Source organism: Alligator sinensis, unplaced genomic scaffold, assembly GCF_000455745.1.
Source record: "Alligator sinensis unplaced genomic scaffold, ASM45574v1 scaffold593_1, whole genome shotgun sequence".
NCBI classification, from domain to species: domain Eukaryota; kingdom Metazoa; phylum Chordata; order Crocodylia; family Alligatoridae; genus Alligator; species Alligator sinensis.
In genome coordinates this window covers 236918-245633 of record NW_005842415.1, presented here as the reverse complement: position 1 = coordinate 245633, position 8716 = coordinate 236918, and positions in this window count along the sequence as shown.

Genomic DNA, 8716 nt, shown 5'->3' with positions numbered 1-8716 from the left:
TGTCTTGTTAGTGTATTATAGTTTTGTAATTTCTGAAACACAAATGAGAGAAACAGTGAAGTGAAAGTAAAATGATGCTGCAAGTGTTTACATGCTCCTAATGTCATCTATGTTATCCCTAACATTGACACATGCATCCAGATTGTACTCATGGAGCGTTCATAACGTTGATGAAACCACATGAGGAAATAAACATATAATTTTGACCCACTTCATCTGGGTTGCACTAACCAGCAACTCTTAGTGAGAACTCTTAGTAGAACTACTTTTTACTCCAGTCACCACTGTTCTCAATCCTTCAGTATTAAAGAAGTAGCATTGCATACTTTTCAGGCAGGCAGAAATAAAAATTACCTACCAGTTTAAGTGAAGGTGTGCCTCAAGTTGAATTCAGTTAAATTAGCGGTCACCAACCAGTGGATCTCAATCTGCTGGTAGATCTCGGAGCCTCCTGGAGTCAATCTGAGGTTGGGGTGGGGGGCTGAGTGCTCGCATGCATGCACACGTGTGCTCCAGCCCAGCCAGGTCAGTCAGTGGGGGAGGGAAGAGGTGGGGCTAGATCGAGGGCCCCCATGGTGAGGGACAGTGCCACAGAGGCAGGAGCAGGGGTAAGCTGAGTGGGGCCCCTGCCGGGTGGGACTTACCTGCTGGGGAGGAAAGCCCCCAAATAATTTTTTCTCCCTCTGCCTTGGTCTGCCTCCTACCCCTTCTCTCCCCACAGACTTTCCTGCTGGGTAATGGGCAGGTAATGCATGGTAAATCTTGGGTTGCTTTACCATGTGCCAAAAGTGATCTCCTACTTAAAATGGTTGGAGACCACTGAGTTATATCATGCTACTTCTGATATCTGTGTCCTGATCTTTTAACAAAACTTTCAGAACTTTGATTTGTTATGGAAAAGGGATTGAACCTTTATCATAAGAAGCTCCTTCTATGTTGAACCAACAGAATGCTCAGCATTGTACTACACTTTGTTGTTGTTTACTCAATAGACAATAAAAAACTTAGAAATTTGGTGTTGTCATTTTCTCCAGGTTATTAAAGTGTAGCTGCCAGTATATATTTGCTGGTCCTTCAAATTCCTTATTGAGCAAGGTCAAGTTTTGTAGGATTCTTTACTCTACATTTGCCTCTTGCATTAAAATTAATTTGTAGCAGAGTGGTTCTGGGCTCCAGTGTTATACTGCTTTTAAATTAACTTAGAGTATTTTTTGTGTTCATAGCATTGACTGCTGCATATTTAACAAAACCTCAGGTAAAAGTAGTGTTATCCATTGCCTATATTGAGGTACATGAATCAAATATACAAAGTAATGTCATTATGATGGATATAAGATCAGCTTTATTCATGAATGAGAATATCGCAATGGGGCGTAAACTGTTTAATGTGTATACTTATTTCCAAACTTCTAGTTGTTGTTGTACCTTAGGGGGCAGCGGGGATCAACTTCCGCCTGACAGGAGCCAGTTAGTCGGGGCTTTTTTTAAAGGACACAGAGCTGGGGTGGGCAGGGCAGCTATGGTGGGGTTGGGAGAGCGGGCAGGGGTCGGGGGGCTCGTGGCAGAGCGCCACACATGCGGAGCAGCGGGGGGCAGTGGGGATCCCCTCGCCTCCCCCCCCCCACCCTTGCCTTGCAGCAGCTGGGCAGTGGGGGCTTTTTTTTTCCAAAGAGCCGGGAGCTAGGGCCCATCAAGCTCTCCTGGCGGGGCTGGGAGAGCAGGTGTGGGATGGGGCCTGTGTGATTTGGAGATTCGGCTGATTCAGCAGAGGCTGAATCTCCAAATCAGATTTGGCCAAATTGATTTGAGACGGTGATTCGAATCATTGAATCTCACTGACCCCTGAATTGGTCTAATCCAAATCTGAAGTGAATACGAGCCGCTTCGCACAGGCCTAATGCTTATCATCTTGAATTTGCATAATTATTGTAAAGATACTCATGCCATAATATACATTTAAAAAACCCCACATTTATAGCCATTTGACTTCAGATTCCTATATTCATTACTAATAATCATGGAATATTGATATTCTTCTTTTTGGAAAAGCTAGCAATTAATCTTACATGGCATATTCAAATATGCAGAAAAATTCTTTCTTACTAAACAATAGGAAATGAAATCAATTTAAGTTTATTGTAGGCATTAACTTATTACTTTGAATGAGGTCGCTATATGACCCACTGAAACAGATGGCAGCTTTTGAAATATTATTGATTGTTTTAAGTGTCCATCTTTTACTTTTCCTTTACTTTTAGTTTGAAAAGCTAAATCTGTTAATTGCTGCCTTCGGTAAGTGTGTGGTTTTTTGTAGCATTGAATGATTTGCATTTCTGTGCTCAGAAGCATAGTCTCGGAATCTTTTAATCTGTTTAAGAGTAGATGTTGTTGCCAAAGTTTAACTTCCTGTATCGTATATCCCTGTTGTGTAACATTTATGTACTCCAGGGTCCGGACGTTAAATGTTGCATCCTATATACTTATAGTTTTTTGCCTGAAGTTTGAATTGGAAAGATTCTTCTAGTTTGTCAATCTTTGTATGTCTATTACATTACCAGAATTAGGTTAGTGGATTTAATGACCTATGACGGGTTTTCTTTGGCCACTCACTGTCAATACTACTCAACATCCGCATATGCTAGGAAAAAAGCAAATTTATGCTGAAGTGCCTATTTCATTCATAGTCTCACAGAAGAGTAGAACCGGTGAGGACCTCGGTAGTCTCATCTCTTACTCAAGCAGGATCATCCTTGTCTAAAACATCTCAACCAAGTGTTTATCTAACCCAGTGATTCTCAGTCAGAGTAAAACATCCCCTGGGGTGCTGCGAGATCTTTGGATGGGTGCGGTAGGAAGAGATAAGCAGATAAAGACAGGCTTGGGTTCTCCCTACCCAGCTACTTCCCTATCCTGTCCTCTTTGCAAGGAGGTAAATCATGTAATAAATAAATGAGTTTTTAAAATGGGCTGCCACTTAATTCAAAGAAGTTATGGAGGCATGCCTCAAGTCTGGGTGTCTTGAGTCTAAAAGGGTTGACAACCACTAGTCTAACCTGTTCTTAAACTTAAATATGGAGATTCCACAGTGCCTTCAGGTAGCCTGTTCCAGTATTTAATCACCCTTATAGTGGGAAGTTTTTTTTGTAATATCCAAGCTGAATTTCCTTTGCTGCAATCCAGTATTATTGCTTCTTGTCCTGTTCCCTGCAGCCACAAAGAATAATCTAAGAATACCTATCACATAATGGTTGTTAGTTTGCTTTACTGAAGTCCACTATCTGTGTTTGATTTGCTGCCCTTCCTTCTTCCCTTTAAGATCTTGAACTTAACCATTTTGTGGTTCCTGTCACCTAAGTTACCTTCCATCTTCATATTCTCATTCAGTTCATCCCTGGTTGTGAGCAACAAATGAATTCACCCCCTGCCCTCCCACCTCGTTAGTCTCTCTACCACCTGTACCCTAAAGATGTATTCCGAGTGCTTTAGGAACTTGACTGCCTGTGCACTGCTGTGTTATCACAGCACATGTCATGGTACTTGAAATCTGTTATCAGAATCAGGTCTCACTTGGAAAAATTTGTAAACTTCATTTGGTTGCTTGAAAAAGTGCTCTTACATTTCCTTCTTGTTTGGTAGTTTATATCAGATGCCCACCATGACATCACCCTTCCTGTTTTCCCCTGTTACTTTGACCCAGTGACTTTCGGCAGTACCACCTCCTACTTCGTACCACACCTTAGAACCAAAAGTATGTCTGTCTTCTATATGTAGAGCAACATCATCTCCTTCCCTTCCAACTCCACCTGTCCTTCCTGATGGAGTTATACCAGTCTGTGACAGTACTCCAGTTCTATTAATTATCCCACCAACTCTCCTTCATACTAGTTGCATCATATTTCCATAGTTGCATTAGGACTTCCAGTACTTCCTGTTCCAGTAAGGGCTATGGGCCTGCTTGTACAGTGTGCCACCCAGGTACCTTGGGTGCAGCCAGAGCAAGTAGGAGAGGGAGTGATGACTGAGTATAAACCTGGGGGCCACAAATGAACCCCTGGCAGGCCACATGGAGGCTGCACATTGAGCAGTCCAGTCCAGAGAAAGAGAGGTGTTTGGGACAATCCTATCTGATTGGCAGTGGCTTGGCAGCCCAGAAATAAAGCCATAGAACAGTGGTTTTCAGTCACCTGTTGGTCCAGGCTTCTGTGCCACCACTGCCAGTGGGTCAAACTGGTTCCACGTGCCTGGTTCCATAAGGTGTGTGCAGGGTCAGACTGGGAAGCAGCTGTGGCAAGTAGGGTTACTACTGCCGCTCTTAGATTTAGTTGATAAACCATATGCAGGAATCTGCTTTGTGGAAATATAGGGACATCGGGCAGTTTCACTTGGCTGTTGGGGCTGGCAGTGCTGGCACTTTGGCACCCTTGTAGTGGTGTCATGAACCTTGATTAGGATACACTGGCCTGGAAGCAGTGCAGCAGGCACATTTTGAGAGCATATTAAATATCAGTGGTTGGCAAGGTTCCCTCTAAGTTGCGCGCATGCGTGGCGGCACACAACTAAAAGTGTGGCCACGCACAGCCTTTTCAAGGCCGTGCACCAGGAGAGGCTGGGGCGGGAGTCTGGCATGGGCTCCGCCGGCTCTGGGGAAGTGCTCTGCTTCCCCACATCAGGGCTGGGAAATGGAGCACTTCCCCAGAGCCGGCGGAGCCCGTGCCAGCCCCCCGCACCAGCCTCCATCCCTGCCTTGCCTCACCTCGGGGAGGAGCAGTTGCCTGCCCCGAGTGAGGCTCTGCTGGTTCCAGGACACTGCTCTGCTCCCCTGCATTGCCTTGGGGGGCGTGTCCCGGAGCCAGCGGAGCCTTACTCGGGGCAGGCAGCGGTTCCTCCCCAAGGTGAGACAAAGCAGGGATGGAGGCTGGTGCGGGCTCCGTCAGCTCCGGGGAAGTACTTCACTCCCTGGCCCTGATGCGGGGGAGCGGAGCACTTCCCTTGAGCTGGCGGAGCCCATGCCAGCCCTCGGCTCTGGCCCCTGCCCTCCAGCCTCCGGCCCCCAGCCCCAGCTTCTTGGCCCCAGCTCCAGCCCCTGGCCCTAGCCTCTCGGCTCTGGCCCCTGGCCCCAGCCTCTGGCCCCCAGGCTCTCGGCTCTGGCCCCAGCCTCTGGCCCCCAGCCTCTTGGCTCTAGCTCCCAGCTCCAGCCTCTGGCTCCAGGCCCTAGGCCCCAGCCCCTGGCCTCCAGCCCCCTTCAATAAGTGTCTCACGCCAGACTGAGGCAGCGTGCTCACGGACCGCTGCTCCTTATGGGGAACATTGGTGATTGGTATTCTTGATCTCTTCCAATTTTGCTGATAGTTGTGTGGTTATAGCATGGGTGTAGTATATGAAGTACAGTGAAGTGCATAAGTGCATAGGTGAATTGACTATGTGAACAACAGAATTTGGCTACTTTTCAGCTAGTACATCTATCCAAAGCTATTTCCATTGCAGTTGACTTCAACTGTAGGGCAGGCGGTCGGACTTGATGATCTGTTCAGGTCCCTGCTGACCCTACAAACTATAAAAACAACAACAACCCCCTCTCCCCACCCCGCAAAAAACCACCTTCTGCTGCTATTTCTGGGTACATAATCTTTGAGTGACAAAAGTGGAACTTAAGTTATTCCTAAGTTAGTAAAGTGTAATGACTGTTTTTCCCTTAGCTTTTTTACTATATTCATCACTTTTTCTAATATAAATCAAAAGAGAATTGAATTTGGATTAATTGCTGGATGCTGATTGTACATAATCAGGTATGGTGTTAGATAATGGGATTTTGAATCCATTTGATAAATTCAGCTGTCTTGACTAGAAAACAGGAAGTTCCTCAGGTGCATTTCTATAGTTCAACTGAACACCGCTTTTGACCTTGAGAGAGGCTTCTGTTTAGAATTCAGGACCACTAATGCAGGGTTAGACAGAAGAGCCACTAAACTAGGGCTCTGCAAAGCTTTGGGTTCTGATTCGATTTGGCCCGATTCGGCAGCCAAATATCTGAATCGAATCAGGGGACCAATTAAAAGGTCCAAATCAATTTGAAGCTGTCTGAATTGATTCGGAAAAGATTTGAAGGGCTTCGGCGATTCGGGCAGTCCACACTTGCTGCAGCAGGGAGGTGGACCTGGACTGTTAAGTAGGGGGCAGGGGGGGGGAGGGCTGGGGGAGGGAACCATGGGGGGACTCCTGCCAGGCCCCATCCCTGCCTGCTCTCCTAGCCCTGGCCATGGCTGCCCTGCCTGCCCCAGCTCCCACCCCTTTAAGAGAAAAGAGGAAAAAAAAGCCCCCACTCAGTGGCTCCTGCCTGGCAGGGGGGGGTGATCCTTACTGCCCCATGCTGCAGGGTGGGGTGGTGGGGGGCTGTCATGAGCCTCCAGAAGTCCCAAGGCCGCTGCAGCAGCCGGTGAGTCTGAGGTTTTTTTGTTTTGTTATTTTTAAATGGCGGGAGGCTGGGGCGGGTGGGTCGGTCATGGCGGGGCGGGTGTCGCTGGGAGATCGGACGGGGGATGGGGGCCTGTGTGATTTGGAGACTTGGCTGATTCTGCAGCAGCCGTATCTCCAAATCGGATTTGGCTGAATCAATTCAGGACAGTGATTTGAATCACTGAGTTGAATCACTGTCCCTCGAACTGGCCGAATCCGGATCCAAAGCGAATACTAGCCGCTTCGCACAGGCCCACTGTAAACTAATATGGAGTTGATTTTCATTTGTTAATAGCATCAGTCTCCAGCAAATCGAGCTCCTGTAAATTAAATGTACTGCATTATTTACCGTGTTTCAGTATGTTTGAAAATGAAGTGAAGAGAAAGCAGTGAGCAAAAGCATCTTTGATAATGAAGCAGGTGCTTGCTCGCTCTCAAATATGACCTATAATAATGATGGAAACCACAATCACCACAAGTCCAATCAACTATGTATCCATTCAGCCAGATTCTGTTTTTGCAATATAATTCTTTCCCTCTCAAAGTTATATAAAGAGTTCTTCTTTCCTTTTAATCAGAAAATCTCTTGCTATTTGAGATAGCATGGGGAAGAATAGGTTTCTGAATTCTGTTATATTAACTGGTACTTAACAGGTGATTTTTGTGCCATGGACAGAGGGTACTTTTAACTACTCAAAAAGGGGTGCGACTTACTGCTTAGATAGGGGCTGTTAAGATATGCAACTTCTGCATTACCTTCTAGTGATATAAATGAGCTACACTGTGGTAAATTTAGTCCTGAATGAAATAGGCATTTAAGTTGCAATTTTTTCCTTCTATCTTTGTACTTTCACAGGATGTTGCAGAATTCATAGTTAAATTTATATAGTTAACCATCAACTGCATTCTAATATTATAAAAGCCTAAGTCTGTCTGTCTGTCATGCTTTATCCACACTCTGATTGGCTGACAGAAACAGCCAATCAGAGTGCTCCACCTGTGGGCGACTACTGCTGTGATTCTGAAGCTGCACTGAGGACAGAACAGAGGGTGGGGGTGCTGAGGTCAGCAGTGCTGGCCTTGGATTCCCCACCCTGCTCCCTGCAAGAGGCAGAACAGTGGCAGGATGGTGGTGGCATTCCCCCCCCCCCCCCAACCCCCCGTCATTCTTGATGGCAGTTGGCTAGTGTTTTCATAACTGCCGAGGGATCGATCCCAATTAGTGCAGTTGAGACTTCTACTGTAGATATCTACTTGCTGATTAACTTAATTGCAAAGAGTTACAAGAATGTCATTTTTGTTGTCTTGGTTAAACAACTGTTATATTAAAATGTGTGGTTCTTATGGAGGTTGATGTCTTGGTAATAAAATGTAATGCTGACTAATCTGGCTGAGTACAGCTTGCACTTTTTTACTCTGTAATGAGTGCATGTATGAGGGATGAGGAAGGGCTAAAGAGACATCTACACAAAGTAGTTGTTGGTGTATTCATCTCTCAATACAGTCTGAAATATATTTCTCACAGTCTTCCAATTGAATTGAATTACAGTGATATTTCACAAGTTAAATGAGCCCCCTCACTAAAAGGTATCCTGGTGCTCATCTTGGCCTTTCAGGACAGAATGAGTAGTTGGTTGATCAACTTGGTCTTCTGTTAAAAGATTTTCATTACACAATGGGCATGCAAATTTAGGAATTTGTAGTCTAGGAATTAAGTGTTCTTGGGTGCATCTGTACGTGCAATTAGCATGGAGCAATAAGCTGGTGCAGTTTGCACGAAAGTCGACTGCTCCTGGGCAGCTGTTACTGGGATACCAGGAGATTGAGCCAGTGTGGAGCAGCCCCAGGCTAGATCCAGGGTCCAGGGGAAGGTGTTGGGCAGCAGAGGGGCTGGCTGGGGAATGAGTGCCCAAAGAGCAGAGCTATGTAGGCCAGCAGGTAGGGCCTGACATCCTGCTGCCTGGGCTGACCAGGTGCAATGGTATGCCCTGGTCAGCATTTATATGTGTGTTTAGGTGTAGTTATTTTCACTGCTGTTAGATAGTACTGCCCCCTACAGTACTGTCTTACAGCAACAAAATGTTTTTGTTTGATGCGGTCTAATAGCATCGCAGGTGTAGATTCATAGATTCATAGATGTTAGGGTCGGAAGGGACCTCAACAGATCATCGAGTCCGACCCCCTGCATAGCAGGAAAGAGGGCTGGGTCTAGATGACCCCAGCTAGATACTCATCTAACCTCCTCTTGAAGACCCCCAGGGTA